This window comes from Misgurnus anguillicaudatus, chromosome 16 (assembly GCF_027580225.2).
Source record: "Misgurnus anguillicaudatus chromosome 16, ASM2758022v2, whole genome shotgun sequence".
NCBI classification, from domain to species: domain Eukaryota; kingdom Metazoa; phylum Chordata; class Actinopteri; order Cypriniformes; family Cobitidae; genus Misgurnus; species Misgurnus anguillicaudatus.
The window spans coordinates 12,890,578-12,907,807 of record NC_073352.2 but is presented as its reverse complement, the minus strand read 5'-3'; the positions used below and the strand labels follow the sequence as shown (position 1 = coordinate 12,907,807).

Here is a 17,230-nt window from a genome sequence, read left to right as displayed (position 1 = left end):
TTCTGGGATCGCTGCCGTAAAGGGGACATTGCCGTAAAATTTACTGAATGCATCCTGTGTGAACAAAAGGCAAAAACAATGACGTAAGGGTGTATCGTAGTGAGGATACACGTGTTATCATTGCAACCAGAAGTTATCGTACAGCTCTGTGACACGGGGGATTTAAATGCAGATTAACATTCACAACAAAAAATGTCTGCAAGCTGGACCGAAGCAGAAATCAGGGAGCTTGTCATTATTCACGCTGAAGCTGAGATCATTCAACAATATAACAGAACAGCACATCACGCGCTCTTTTATGATCTTATCATAAAGAAAAATGCACACGCATTGTTTCTCAAGAGAGAAATTATGGATAATAAGCAAACTTTAGATGCTGCCGGAAAAACTACCAAGCGCAGGACTTTAAATAAATAACCGGGCGGTTTCCCGGACAGGGATTAGTTTAAGACAGGATTAGGCCTTAGTTTAACTAGGAAATATAACTAGTTTTAACAAACATGCCTTACTAAAAACATTACTTTTGTGCATTTTGAGGCTCTTACATTTATTTTAGTCTAGGACTAGTCTAATCCCTGTCTGGGAAACCGCCCCTACATGTCTTTACGGGATCTTAGATTTATGCATTTGGCCGACACTTATATCCAAAGTGACTTACAGTGCATTGCAAGGTATAAATTTTTTATCAGCATGGGTTCGAACCCATAACCTTTACTACTAAGCTATACAGGAGCACAGATCTTTATGGTATGTGTGCACGCACAGATTCTGGAAAATCACTGGCAGTGTGATTAAACCAAAAACGAACAATCCCGGACAAATCCAGGGACGCATTTGCATATATTTTCCGTAATCTCTGTGTGAAATGGACTTAAGAGGAACAGCAGAAATGTAGAGCATGATTCATTCAGAAGCTCTGAGATGAACCACATAACTCTTACGGTCAACAAAAATGATTAATTAACCCATTTTAATACCACTGGTCCACATTTGTTTCGTGATAAAATGACATAAATGCTGTTGCTGAGCTTTTGATCATGTCGGTGTCATATATTAATATTTGAAAGCTTAAGAGCCCAGACCTCCAGTAACTTCACTGTTTTGGAAAAGAATGGCCAGGCAATTCTCTTGATTTTTTTGGGTGAATAGGAAAGGTTTTGATTAAATAAACTCGTTCAGTTTATTATTTATAACCTCCAGAGAACAACCAGAAAAACTCTATGTGAAAATTTGGCTTGAGGCATGTAGTTATTTGCTGACCACATGCAGGAACTCACAGGCCAGTGCGTTCATTTAAAGTCAACAGAAGTAAAAGTCAAGAGTATACAGTACCATCCCTCTCTTCTGCTTTACAGGCCATAAGTAGTGTGGCATCCATGGCCTTTTAATTATACGAAGAAGCAGCATGCGTTTGTTTTTCACGCCGCTTCTTCCCTAAAGCAAACCATTCCAGATCTGTTTGCCAAAAAGCTCTTTTGTTGGGTTGGTTATTGCCCTTCGGACCCAAAGAGCTGGCGCTTGTGGATACTACAGGAAAAGAGTTCAGAAATAGTCCTCAAGAGCATCTTAAAACATTTTTATTGTCATTTTAGAGAGTGTATGTTTTTTACTGCCAAATGTGTTTTGGCAAACCATCTACACCATTTGGCAGTAAAACGTGTTAAAGGATCATTTTTGAGCTATTGTGAAGCAAGCGGTGCTAGACGGGAGTTGCAGAGGAAAGGAACATCAACTGCTTGAATTCCTGTTAAACGACGGTAAACAACTAAACCGGCACCAGGAGCTGTTTCTATTCTAAGCTTGTTTTAATTGTGAACAATTTCTTTTATGACTTCAAAGAGATTAAAAGCCTGTTACTGAATGTAGGCTTGTTAAATAAGAAGCCGGTTTGCCAAAAACGCAGCCAATGGGAAGGCTTGGATTTATCCGAGGGTGGGATAGAATCAAGTCTCACTTGGAAACTGACTATTAGATGGATTTAATGTTGGCCACATGCAGAGGGGCTTCTGGGAAAGCTCAGCAGGTGTGGTGCTGATTATGATCTGACACCCCAGTTTTGGATAACAAGAATCACACCATACTCCACTACAGTCCTTTCAACTAACACACTGTTAATAATGCTTTGTTTGCTATAGCTTTCAGAACACACAGAACTTTCCGCAGTTGTCATTCACAGGTGGTTCTGTATGAAGGAATTTAAAATGGCTTTAGTTGCAGATGTTTATCTCGGATTGAACAAACAAGAGAAGGAAACTGTACTATCTTTTTTGTTTATTTATATGTCAGCTTGTAATGTTGCTCTAACATTATAAGGGTAACAAAATGATATAGACCATTTTGAAAGATGTAAACAACACTGGTCCAGAACCACTTAGGCCTACTGTTTCATTTCGTAACTGTTTTCTTTATTTCACATCTTAAAGATGTTTGTTTAACTTTTTGATTCAGTTCTTTTCTGTTGGTTGTATTTTATCCCAACATTTATGTAGTATTAAAAAACTGAAACATAAAGTGCTTCTGGACCAGTGTTGTTTACATCTTGCAAAATGGTCTATAATTAGAGATGCACCCTTATGCAGGGTTCACACCAGACGCGGTAGAGGCGGCAAGCGCGAGTGATTTACATGGTAAGTCAATGCAAAGACGCGATTAGACATCCTGTGGCACGGGTGGCACATTCCGCGTAAAATTGAGCGTTGCCGCGGGAAACGCGCAAGTTGGAATGTCTCGAATGACTACAATTTCACGTGCGGCTTTCACGCGCAAATGAAGCGAGTAAACTCAAAAGTTCAAGCGTCCATCTACGCGCGAATAGCCCGCTTTTGCCGCCTCTACAGCGGTTGTTGTGAACCCACCATTATATTGGCCAATAATTGGACGATAAAAGCTATTTTTCATACTATTGTCTACTATCGGTTTAAAAATGGCCGAAAGTCAGGGCTGATATATCCTCTTAATTAAAAGAAAACAGGAAATGCAATGAATTTGAGCTCTGTATAGAAAATGTAAAGAAACATCACTAGTTTAATGTTTCAATATATAATAATAAAAAAATTATAATAATGACCATTATTATGTGAGTGATTAAATTAAATTAAATTTAGTCTTTGGAATTTAGTTGAATAATGCAAGTTAATATAACCATTAAACTATTGGTTGGTATCTGCTGATAATATCACTCTGAATAATCCGTTATCGGTATCTAGATAATATAATAATATAATAAAAAATATGAAGAGCTCAGATGCAAAACCTGCTAAACGCCACTTGTCAAAAATCATATAATGATATTGACTGTATGCTCTTTGCATATATTAAACATTCATTAAATACTTTTACTTCAAATCTGACGTTTGTTGGCAGAATCTGTTAAATTCTTTATTATTTTCAGCAAAGTCCTCGAAGTCCTTTTTGACAAAAACTTGCATGCACTAGGAGGGTTTTGCCGCGAAAGTCAGTCGAACTTGTAAGATAACTAAAGTGATATTTACGCATTTCAATTACTTACATATAACCTTTTATTGCCATTAAAGTGAAATTACTAAACATAAGAGTCTGATTAAAAAATGCTCATTTACAAGAAAACATTATGCATCTGAACTCTTCATATATTAAATTATAATGAACTATTACAGCACCATATGTGGAAACTGTATCTCTCTGTTGATCTTTGGAAAAGGTTATGCGGTAACACCCAATCTATGGTTGCACAGTAGCAGCCTTTCATCCATATTGTAGTTTTCTCACTTTGAAATCTGGAAAAGGTTCGAGAAAGATGCATATCTCATCCTGCCTCTGTAGGCATGCAGTCTGGGTATTTCATAGTCCCACTTTCATTGCCATTGCCGTGACTGTTTACAAATATCACCAAACAAGATGTTATCCAGCACCTCCACCCCCAATGGATCCATCGATAATACAGTGGGTAGAAACGACCCTAAAATAGTCCTTATCAGTAATGCAGACCAGATGAAGGAGGTGAAGCTCTGCAAGGGGTTTGGGACTCTTGATAGATCCTGCCATTTGAAATCCAATCCATCCGTCTTATCTGCGGTTCTCGTTGCTTCTTTGATCACACCGAAGCAGCAGTGGATCATGGGATGCACGCAAAGGTCTGCTCCCCAGGACCATTATGCTCACATTCTCTAGCCCCTGGCATGGCTCTGAAGAGCGCTTGCCTGGTCCCGGCACTTGCTAGGTGCGTTGGCATCCCCCTCTCCGAGGCCCGATGCTCACATCTGAAAGCAATTCCAGGTCTGTGTGTGGGGGCTGCCGGATTCCAGCGAGACCCCCTCACCGGCAGAAAAGGAGGGAGGTAAAGCATTGAGAAAAACAGGGATGGCAATTAAACAATCGTTGGCCTTTTGATGAAATTCCCGACGGAGTTAGACAAAGCAGGATTAATCACGGGACTGATCCTAGTTATTCGACCAAAAATGTGTCATTTCCTCATTATTACTCCGAGAAAAGAAATCTGTGACAGGTCATGAAACCTGAAACATAATGAAAGTATGAAAGCTGTAGGCATTTCAGTTGGAATTTAAATCAATAAACTGCATTAATTAAGATTACCATCTTAATTAAAGTCTTAAAATAAAGTTAGGTACAAAATGTAATATTAAGACTCAACACAGGAGAAATGACTTCTTGGTTTCTCCAGTTATCAGCTCGTGTGAACCAAAGTATTACAACCATCAATTTAGTTTACGTTCTACCAAGGCAACAGTATAATTATATGGATTTATATTCGAAATCGCTACTTTCCCCTTTGTAAAATCAAGATAAATGCATCTTCTCTCTTCATGTGACACAAATTTTGCTAACTGTACGCTCGAACATATAATTTTATCCCAGCAATACTCTGCTTAATGTAATTTCAGTGAAATCTTATAAACTCTGTCAAAGTTTCCTGCCCTTCAAACACTACATCATTTATCAACCCTTTAAAACGCTGTGTGTGTAATCGTCGGATGTGCTTTCATTGACACGCAGACAGACACATATGGCTGCGATCACGTGTGTGTGTGTGTTTTTCCTCAATGGCCTTATGCGGCTATGACTCAGACAACAGCATTGATGTTTTATGATACAGCTCACCCAGCCTTGGCAGGAGTAGAGACAGAACGATACGCAGGGTGAATGTTTTACATCATGCGCTTTACGGCCTCATTTGGAGACAACAGCTTGTACCGTGACCTCAAGACAAATACCACTCCAGAGACACCCCATCTTTAGAGAAAGAAGGGAGGGAGAAAACAAGAAAGCATTCGAAAGGAGAGAAAAGAGGAGGCCCCAATAAAAGCACGTCACACCTGGAGTCGAGACATTCGACACTAGCCACAGTTTCCTCTTTTGGACTTTATATGGGAAGTCAGAAGGTCTCCCAGTGGCCGGACTTCTCCCATAACTTGAAGCAGGTGGTGGGAAGCAGTAGCTTAGTTTTGGGACTCTTTGCTGTCATGGAATGGGACGGTTTCATTTGATAAAAGGGGTCGGAGATTAAAGAGACCCGAATGGAGATCCTCCAATGGCGCGTTTTGATTTATGATGCTGGCGGGCAGAGGTGGCAGCATGACAAATAACCTGCTGAGAAATGGGAACGACATTTCTCTTCCCGAACCTGGATGCATTTGAAATAAGGCACTGTGCTTTGAGGTCTGGCAGACATTGTTCACCTCTTCTGTTACGAGTTTCAACAACAAGGAGCATGTAAACTGTATGTGCGTGTGCTGTTTGCATGTCTGTTTGGATCTTTCAGTGTAGATATATGAGGGTGTTGAAGACAGAACTAATGCTGGATCGTGATCCAGCAGGTCTTTTCAGATAACCCTCGCTCCCAGGCGTGCAGATTACTGCAGGTGCACTATGCTTGATCCCACCTAGCAGCACATGTTCAACATCAGTCCAGTGTTCGTCTTTAAAGTGTAAAGCCCTTTGACACAGTCTGCACTGTGTAGAGTCTTAGCTGAGGGATTCACATTCATTTTTCATCATTCCCACAACCACAGAATCTGGTACAGGCTCCCGTCTGATTACTTGTCTGAGTGTCCATACCAAATGCCAAGGTTTCCGTCTGATAGGTAGGTTCTTGTGCTTGTAGATTCAAACTCTAAGCCATCGAAAAGGGAGTGGGCTACAGCGAGGCATCTGGCGGGTCTTGCCAGTTACATTCTTTCCGATCTGATAGAGGCTCTTATCGTTCAGAGATGGAGGTGCTGAGTTGGAGATGCGTGTTGGGCTTTACAGTAACATCAACACATTCCTGTACACATTCCTCACGGCCAGTGAAAACACTGCCGGTCCGATAACAAAAAGGGCAATCAAAACAGCGATAAATCGCACCGGATATAAAGAGCAGCTAACCAAAACGTACAGGCTTCAAACAAATACTTTCCCTGGGAGCGTTAAATGCATGTAATACCCCGACTGGAATTGTTTTCAGCTTCACTGACTGTGTTTTCTTGGGTCTTTGTCTCTATTACCTAGATTATCCGTACGCTTTTTCCAAACACCAATTGGGTCACTGAAAGGTACTCCGTGTGTTACGTTGACAACTTCTCAGCCCTAAATGACAGTGAATCGTTGCTATGACATGCCCTTATAGTATCATCACTCTTCTAGATACTATAGCAGGAATATCAGCTTCCTAGAGCACCATATACCTCGTAAACTTCCACATGGTTTGATGCATTCCACATGGTTTCTCTGACTGCTCCTCTGGTTTATTCAAAATTGATTGATTTTGTACAGATTTGTCTCTGGATCATGGAAAAGTGCCTGCACAGAATGAAAACGCATCTGTTCAACAAAGGTCTATCCATCAGCATGGAGGTTCTTGATGTCAAGCAGCATGCCCATGCTAGGCTCATGTTCCCCTTCCTTCACAATGGGTCAAACCAGTAATGGGGATCAGTTTGGAAAGGTCTACGCTAGGAGAGCGGGGGCTTATCATTGATCCACCATCTCCCCTCTCGTGCCACTCCCACTTCAAAGCCATGTAATGAGAAGCACCTGCCCCAGCCGGTCTGGGGAAGTCTTTAGTAAGAAGTGCAGATTGAGATAAAGCACAGGAAATGCAGAAAAGCAGGAACATTAAATGAGCTCAGCATTGATCAAGAAACCAGGAAGATGCACAGCGAAAGCAGGAAGGCCGGGAAGACGTGTCAGCTTGGCAGAGGTTTCGCAGAAAACTTGGCTCCCTTTAGATCAGCCCTTTTCAGACACATGTTGAGCCTTTAAGAGGCATCTGCTATTAAAGAGATAATCCAGCCAAATATCAATATTACCCCATGATTTACTCACCCTCAAGCAATCTGAGATACACATCATCTTTCAGTTGAGCACATTTGGAGTTATTTTAGTAAATGTGCTTGCTTTTCCAACTTTATAATGGTAGAAAACAAGGAACAACTTTTGACTTTAAACCCCAAAAAAGTGCATCCATTCTTCATACAGATGTAATTCACACAGCTCCCCATGGATGTAAGTTTCAGTTGCTGTTTAATGTTCTGGATGAAAAATGGAAATGTGAACAACAATAAAATACAAACACTTGAAGTAAGTTAATTTATAACTCAACAGGTTGCGTTTGTCATTTTTTTCATCAAACACTGAGTTGAAAATAACCCAGCATCATGGACTATTGTTAAAGAAACCGCGTTTGGCAGTTAAACATCTTAAATGTCATTTTCCATGAACAGTAATAATGGTAAATATATGCCTTCATTAGGGAGTCATGCAACAATGTAACACGTTACTTTTATAAGTAATGTTCTCCATGCATGTCCTCAATTTCATCAAAGTTATTGAGCCATGTGCACCTACTCACACACTTGGCCATCTGCCACCTCACCACACCTACATTACTGCGTTTACAACACCTCACAAAATAACATCTACCAAACACTGCAGAAGAACGGAGGTCAGCACTTTGACTGCTTAGTCGAGAAACCAAATAGTTGCTGCACAGTAATCCTCTATCAACGATCATAAATCATCATCGTAATCATTAATCATCATGTCGTAATGCAAAAAGACTGAATTCTGAATTTTCTCTCGAGATTTGTAAGCATGATGTCTAGCTGTGCAGCTGTCTCCAGGTTTGTCACTGATTTACCATTTACAAGATTTGGAGTGATGGTGGACCCCAAAAGCGGTCATTGCCTCAGACTCTACTTTATGACTATATGGGCAGTATCCCGTTTACAGACCACACTCACAGTGGTACAGCCAAGTGTAATTAACATGACTGTAACCTTGACCAGACTGTTTCTCTAAATCACTGATGTCATCATGTCAGGGATACCGCATGTAATAGAAGATCTGGGATGAGGTAGCAGTTAAGGGTTGCGTAATGTATGTAGTTCATTACGTTTGGCCACATAACTTTTGTTGGAATGGTTGACTTTACATATCGATTATTAGCAGGTTACAAAGGGCAAATTTGACATTCCTGAAGTGTTATGTATGATAGTGTTCATCAGGGTCAGAAACTTTTTTTATTAGGGGAAATACATTCTATAAAGTCTATAAAGCCTTTGGAATTGTTTTTCAGGATTTTTCTTACCTTTTATAAGAGCATTTATTTTGGATCACCACAAATTAATGTATGTATTATCTTTTTTCTCAAACCCCTTAAAGTTCCAATGTACGGTACAGTGGGCAGAACATTGCATGGTTTGACCGTAAACTTTATGACAAACAACAACTCAAAAACAAAAAGCTGAACATGTTACATATCATTGGAAAGCTGAGATTCTTGTGATTCTTGTCCATCGAATGAACACTTCGGTATGTTTCCGGAAGTAGTAGTTCATCCGTGTACTTGTTGCCTACTGTTTTTCGAATACTATAAATAGTGACATACTACTCTCCTCGGCTACTGCTTTTGCCTACTATATAGTGTGGGCATAGGCGCTAGCAAAGTTGATCGATCTGCTTAGTCATCTGTTTTTGTTTGTTTGTAGTGTTGTAGTTCTCAAGACTTTTTAAAGGTTTTGGTATCGTCTTGGAATCGACCGCATTTTTACTCGGTCTCGTCTCGTCATCATTAATTTTATGCAGTTTATTCAGGTTTGTCATATGATGTTGGCATTGTTTAAGCATTTTTTAAGTTTCTCCCACAATTTTTTACTAAAAACACCTGCATTGTGTTAAGTGGATGGCAAGCCATGGAAAGACAGTTCAGAATAAATGGTTAAGTTGATTTTAGCTCTTTAGTGTTTGTTCACTTTTATTTGCTTATAGACAGATAAAGATAAATTCCCACATATCTGCAATGCCTTTTATTGATATATGTGATTTTTGCTTCGAAATTGTGGGGATTATAAAATCATGCAAGCCCCACATTTTGCGCACGGAAATTTGCAATTTATGCTGCAAAAGTGCGGCATATTTGAAAAAATGCGGCCCCCGCATAAATATGCAGACTTTGGCTGATTATGTATTGAATCATGCTATCACATAATCGCATTTTTCTGGAGGGACTGTTATAAGATTCATATAATGTCAAATGAATAAACTAAATACATTATGAAAATTACCAAATAAAATTTTAGGCTGATGCCTCTTTTCATTTGAGACATTCTTGAAAAAACAGACCTCATAGTTTGTTTTTGCAAGCAGCCTATTACGACCTACAGTTACGTTTTAAGAATAAGTGTCCTCTAGCTGCCGGCAGCTTATTACCAGTGATTTTAATGTTTCAAGGTTGTTTGCGTTCATAAACATGAATGATATTTAACAGCATCTAACCCCAACCCCATCCCAAAACCCAACAACTTCTCAATCATATGAAAAAACACCACGCGAAGTCACTGGTATTTATTGTATAAATTGACCAAAAACAACAGTATAAAAGTATGAGCAACAATTTGTGTTGCAAACCTTGTGAACGGAAGCCATAAAATCACTTTATATGATTGATCGTTTGACCTCGGTACACTTAGAATATTGGGAAAATATATAATTAATGGGTTATGTTATGTTATTTGCTCAGATAAATGTCTCATTTTAAACACACAACATCGTCTGCTTGGGTTCTTTAAAGACCAGCTTAGACCATTATGAATTTAAATGGTAGTAGGATGGTAGTAATTGTCAATTAGCATGATTTTTGAAGCTGATTGGCTGGTTAAGCCAGTTAAGAAGCCTTGCTAAATCCAATGCTACTGGCAAGCCAATCCCGTCTTATCAGCTGTTATCTCAGTGGGTACTGATAAACCACCTCAGCTTGGCGCAGACCGGGAGCTGCGCTGTCATTCATCACCACACGACCTCCGTCCTGTCACCTGACCCACTTCTAGTGCCACTGTTGTGGCCTGTGTTTTTTGCGGTCTTCCTGATAAGTGTAAGAGGCTAATTGCTGTGGTTTGTCACTCTGCCAGAGTATGAGTAGGTGGGCCAGTTTCACTCCTTGGTATGTGTGTTATATAAACACACACTGAAATGGTCCCACACTCCATCACTGCCCGCTACACACACAAACTAACAGGCTAGCGTAATGAGTTTAGAGCAGGGTGCCCGCTAATGTAGAGCCACGCGACTGGTGTTGCTTTCCAACCTGCATTAGGGTTCATGTTGCAGCTGTGACTCTTTGGAGTTGAATGACTGTGTACAGGGTAGAATATTCTTCATCCAGTCAACACTTGGACTTCGACGGGTTGTTCCCAACCCGGGGTCCATGTCCATGCCTCCCTGTGAACTCTTAGGTTGGGACGTGATATGCGTAAGGTCAAATAAATATGCATAACACTAATAATGTTATATAAATTAATGTAATCATTTACTTACTATCATGTTGTTCTAAACCTGTATTTATTTATTTTTTATTTTGATGAACACAAAAGAAGATGTGAAGAGTTTGGTTCCAAAACATGAAAAAATACGGCATTTAAAAAAATTGTTACAGCCAAAATCAGTATCAGGTCAGTATTAAAAAGTAAATTCTTAATTGTACACAAAATCCGATATTCGCCGTGTTATTTTGTCATCTTTTCTCCTTTTTTCCAAACCGTAACAAACCCCATTCCTCCTTCTCTGCAGTATATGCAATAAAACTCAAAAGTCAACGAAAATCGAGCAGGACCAAAACATTTTAAAGCTGATCCCTGTCCAAAAAGTTAATTGACGACATTGCAAGGATGACAGCAGCAATGACAGTGTTCTTAATATGACAAAAGCCCTATTCGGACGGGATTAGTTTTACAGGAGGACCTCTGAGAAAATCGTGCTTCTTAGAGGTCCTCTGTGTTTTTAATCCCGTCCAAATCGGCCATGTCTGTGTTTTTCTCTGACGACCTCCGTAAGAATTCCAGAGCAATTTACCTACTGTTTTTCGCCAAACTCAGAGGTCCTCTGAGAAATGTAATCCCGTCCGAATGCAAATGTCTGTGTTTGCCCGCAATATCTTTTGAAAACGCGGTTAATTTCGTGTTTTGGCCAACGTGATCTGCCGTAAGGTCTTACTAATGCGCGTATATTGTATTTCCTGAGTCCCATTCATTCAGATATAAATGTTTTTTTGCATTTGGCAAAATAAAATAAAGCAAGACGAGCTGAATATCATACACTGTTAATACTGGCCATGCACTGTAATTTCATTAACGTTATAAGAAACTCCGATCAAAGTTGTTCAACTCCAGAATCATGTTAATTAATAAAGATAATACATTTTTATTAATCATTATTTCTTCATTTCTTTTGTGTTGATTATAAGCAGACAGTTATATAAAACCTGTAGGCTAACGTTACTTTAGTAGGATTTGTATATTTTATTTTGATTTGTAAAAATTAAATTAATAAATTACATGTTCTGTCATAATTTTACATTTAAAGCAAAATAATAAACATTAAACACGCATATCCAAAGCACGTGCTACTGCAACGCCCAAATGCATGAAACAGCACTCCCATCTCTGGAATAGCCTGCATCATTTTAATCCCGTCCGAATCGGTACATAAAATCACAGACGTCCTGGGGTAAACGTTGAAACTCAAACGTCGTTTGGAAAACTAATCCCGTCCGAGTAGTACTAAAGTAAGTGTTTAGATTAATGCAATTTAATGTTATTTTTTTTTAATCAGTGTATACCACTAGGCAACTAAATGAATATAACTTGGCAAAGATGAATGCACATTTATATATTAATTCAATAGATTTTTTTTGGAAAAAAAACTTGGTCATGGATTTATTACATTTTGCAGAAAAAATAATCAGTTTTTATAATAAATATTTTAAAATCAAATTATGGATTTTAATTTTTTATGTTATTATAACCTATGCTATGTGAAAGTTTGTAACAGAAAATAGTGGTTTTCATCTTGTCACTTTCTTGGTACAGAAAACACATTTTTACCGAAATTAGTCAAAATAGATTTATTGTGCTTTGGAACCAAACTCTTCATATTTTGATAAATGATGCTAGGCACACAGCTGCCATAGCCATTGACTTCCATAGTAGGAAAACAAATACTATGGAAGTATTGTGATAAATCACGAAGATATTTTGATGAATGATGGTAAGAGCACAGTTGACAGTACCCATTAAATTCCATCGTATTTGTTTTTCCTACTATGTAAGTCAATGGTTACAATCAGCTGTGTGCTTTTACCATCATTTGTCAAAATATCTTCTTTTGGGTTCATCAGAAAAAAAATCATACAGATTTAGAACAACATGAGGATGAGTAAATGATGACAGAATTTTTTTTTTTGGGTGAACTATCCCTTTAAAATGTAAAATTGTTTTGTTTATGTACCTATCGGGAAATTTTCAACACGTTTCCTGGCATTCCCCCCCTCTAAAAATAGTTTATAAAGAAGCAAGTAGTAAATTACATTGTTGCATGGTTATGCTAAGTTGTGATAAGGCTCAAAATTAGACTGTTATATAATAAGTGTGCTGTTGTAATAGTACGCGATTATGTCTTTGTTTTGTGCATTTAGTGTGTGATAAGAACTGTAATCTTATGACCTGACTACGTCCTGACTTCAAAAACTCAAAATTGCATGTTTCCAAAGTAACAGCGCTTTAAAACCTCTACTATTTTTAGAAACATTCGCAAGCGTTTTTCCCTCAATGTAGCTGTAATCTGGCTAAATCGAATGCTTTTCTTCTTTTTGCAGTTTACACCCAGTGAATGGATTGCTTCTGGCCAGTCACATCCATCATTCAGTGCATACTTATTAGGGCCACTCTACAGAAAAGGCAAGCCAGTCTTATTTCAGGAACAAGTGAATGACAGCTGGGCGTTAAACCCGAGCCTCTGGTCTCTGGAAGCTTCATATCCCTCTGTGGTTCTGCCATCAGTCTGCAGTGGACCTGAGTGAATCTGGCAGTACAAACATGGAAAGAGCAATTTTGTGCTGGCCCCTCTTTCAACTCGGACAAAGTGACATGTGGAAATGTGGTTGTGAAGCCTCCATTTCTTACTGTGACTATTACCCACTCTTCATTGAAAAGGGATCAAAAGCCACCTGGAAGCTAAAACTGTGCATATGCTCTGGCACATGTGCTTAAATAGGTGACAGAAGTTCATCGTACCTGGCTTGCGACATGAGCCGTCATCCCCGGCCAGTGCGGTTTCTCACTCATTTCTATAAATTCAAATGGCACGGAGCCTAACGGTGAGTTACATATTTGCTGTTGTTACATATTTAACAATTAATATTGTGAACAAGGTCACCATTCAGGGCAATTGGGAATGAAGGCTCATTCATAAGTCTATTGCAAAGATAAACTAAATAGACTGACTTATATTGATGTAGCGCTGGATCCTGGCTGATTCTCCTGACAAATCCTGGCTAGACACGCTGACAGATGACACGACATGCATACAAACGATAGTACGTGGCCCCTCAAACCTGAGTCTGTTCCTGAGCATCATTGTTAAACAAAACCAGCCTTCGAAAATGATTATTTTTATCATGAATCATCCAAGATGTTTGACACTGGTATTTACGCTCTCTTTGGGTTCACAAAGCTGAGGGAAATTTGCTTTCAAAGTGATACAAAGTGGTGATCTAGTTTAAATCCAGCTGTAACACATCCTGACATCCTGAGTAAGTGGAAATCATTCACATCCGGAATCCGTTAAAAAAAGAAAATCCGAAAGCAAACCTATCAGATCCGACCGAAGCAGTGGCAGCTTACTGCGCATATATTCAGGCAGGTGGGATAAATGAACAAACTCAATCCTTGAAATCCTTAAAAGTTTGTGAATCTGGGGGGGAAATTCAAGGCCCTTGGAAGTTAGTGAAAATATACATATATATATATACAGGTCATTGAAAGTGCTTGAATCTATTTTATGCAAGTTTTCTGGAATAAAAATCCATATTATTCCTTGTGTAGTATAATATCATAAAAATTGTAGTCTTTTAAAGCACACGTGCTAAACTGTTTGCTTTAAATGCTTATATATTCTATATGCAAATGTTGATTCATACCAAAATGCTTTTTTGCATAGTTGTGTTTGAAACATGAAAACGTCTCGGGTTACGTATGTAACTGTTGTTCCCTGAGAAGGGAACGAGACGCTGCGTCTCCTTGCCATACTTCTTGCATCTCTGTAACGCCGTCTTTGGCAATATTTCAGATAGCGATATACTTCCTGGCTCCTGCGTCACCCTGTCTTTGTCGTTTAGCCTCACCATTGGTTGAATTTGATATACACATTCAGACGCACTTACCCCTGGAGGCGTCCCCAAAGTGTCACCGCAGTGATGCAGCGCGAGTTCCCTTCGAAAGGGAACTGTAACAATGTATCTTAAAAGGTAACACGATGTAACCTTGCTCTCACTTGAAATGTGCCCCCACATTTAGTCCTTGAAATTTAGGGTATTGAACCTGGAAAGTCCTTGAAAGGTCCTTGAATTTGAAGTAAATTAAGGTGTGGGAACCCTGTTTATTATCAAAAGCTGTATTATACTGTATACTGTATAGCGTGCTTCCACAGCGAACTAGCACATTTATCATCCTGTGAAATCCAATCAAATTCCAGTTTTCACATATGCCTTGCAACACTAGTGGCATTGTTAAAGCACTTAATTTCATGAAAAGTTGCAAAAGTACTGCGATCTGTTCACTGTGTCCTGAAGTATAGGCCAACCGTTCTGATCAACCCCTGGACTATTGCTTCAGCGGTGCACAATTGTGGTTTTATATACTGGAGTCCTTCCCTAGTCATTTTATTCACCACACAATGTTGCGTTTGCACAGCTCAGCCATTCTTTGTACATCGGAGCCGCTGTAAACATAATATCAGGCTTGATTTAGCCAGAGCCTCGGTGCCCATGTTAGACTGCGGCCCACTTGCTTGCTGAGGGATTGAGTTCCCACTGCCAGTTCAGCAATGAACATTGTTTTCCTTGGTCCCGGGCCACTCGAGGCATTTCCAGCCCATTCAAAGTCAACAGCAACACAGCCGCTAAACTCTTCTGTCAATGAAAAAGTGCTTGGCATTCGACCGCCACCTTCCAGGGTTCTTCTCATAATGCGCGGCATTTCTAATTTTCTCATGTTGACAAAAGTCTGAGAGAGAAAAGGAGGTCATTGTTCAGGCCTTGTTGAGCTTTTGTGCGACTTTGCCCTCTTTGAACCACTGGGCTTTTTCGACAAGAGACCCCTCAGACCTCTGTCCTGTCGCTATTCTCTCACGGACAAAAATCACTTTTTCAAGTCGGGTTAATTAAAATGCTTTCAAACCTTGCTGTTTTTCCTTGTGAAAAACTACGTTTCCTTGATTTAAATCTGTGAAACCCTCTAAAGGTCCACTTGTGTTGCAGTTGGCTTCATTCCGGTTCTCTGAAAGGCAAAAACAAAATACAACGGGGAAACGTTGAGGCCAGCCAAGCAGGAAAGTGATAGACTTAGTAAAGATTTGACAATTAATAACAATTTCTGGTCCGACAGAATTTCAGAGACCGGCAGGCAATCACTGTGAGAAATGGATGTTGGCCAGCACAAGGTCAGCGCTGTCGACTGCACTTTCACATTGTGAAAAACGTAGCGTCTACGGGCCTGGCTGTGATGTCTACAACTACTCCTCTAATGGCCAATCGCTAACGGTTGCTCCTGGCTAAAATGTTTCAACGAAACACATAACGCGTTCAACCCAGTCCTTCCCTATAGAGAGTGTGATGAATGCTTATGGGGCGTTCTTATGTAAACAGCTCTGAGTGGTAAGGATGGAGGAGGTGGAGGTCAGTGCAGATGGTCCACATGTGCTGGATTCAATCAGGACTTTAATCTCAGAGGTTGGTGTTAATTATAGATTATTACTGAACCGCAAATACACGCCACGTTTACCAATCGTAATTATTAGTGACAGCTCGGCTGACAGCTAGGGGACAAAAGTAACTTTTTACCCGCCAGATATAGTAGCAAGTTAATGCTGAAATTTCTACAAATTCAAATAAACACACACTGAAAACGTCCATGCAAATGTCAACCTTACCGAAAGTTTATAAACATACTAATATCTCAGATGTCAATATTTAGTTTCATTTAATTTAAATACCAGAGTTTCAGTTTTCAGGCATTTTTTCAAATGATTTTCCGAAAGTGCAGCTTTCAGAAAAGTCACATCCATAAGAATGTTTTATCCTCATATATGCGCACATGAAAATTTTAATAAAATAAATATGATTTGTCTTCCCTTCTACGCTTATCATTGCCTCTGGTTTGTGCATTTTAATTCACAAAATTCCTACAAAGTATTTTATCTTCCAAAAACTTGTCACGTCTATAACACATGTATATTTTCCTCATCTAAAATAAAAAATATAATGAAAGACTTGTATTTTTCTCATGTCTGGACTTTGTCATTAGGGGTGGTTTAGGAAAATATAAACAAAATGGTTCAAAATATTGGCAATAAATAGATTTCTGGGAAATTACATTTTAATTTTTGGCTGAAAATGTCTCATCCATAACGCTGGAATTGCTCACACATGTATCTTACAGGTATGTTTAGGAATTTTGTCCTAGCACAAATGTCTGAAAACTCAAAATACATAGGATTCGCTGTAAACATAACAATATCTCTTTTCTTTCTCCCACTCTCTCTTTATATAGATATCATTATCTATCTATCCATCTACCTATCTCAGCTGGGTTATTTTTAACCCAATGCTTGGTAAATTTTGGACAGAGCATATGTTGGGTTACAAATAAACCTATGCTGGTTTGTTGTTATGAGTTGAAACAACCCAGGATTTTATTGAAAC

At 39.1% G+C, this 17,230-nt stretch overlaps 1 protein-coding gene across 1 annotated transcript in view; it reads left to right on the top strand.

Moving 5' to 3' along the window:
- slit3 (slit homolog 3 (Drosophila)) overlaps positions 1-17,230 on the top strand; it is a 254,076-nt gene that overhangs the window by 27,918 nt on the left and 208,928 nt on the right. Inside the window, exon 2 of the mRNA XM_073854133.1 lies at positions 13,127-13,627. The gene's annotated coding sequence lies outside the window, so the exon portion shown is untranslated. The remainder of the gene's footprint in view (positions 1-13,126; positions 13,628-17,230) is intronic.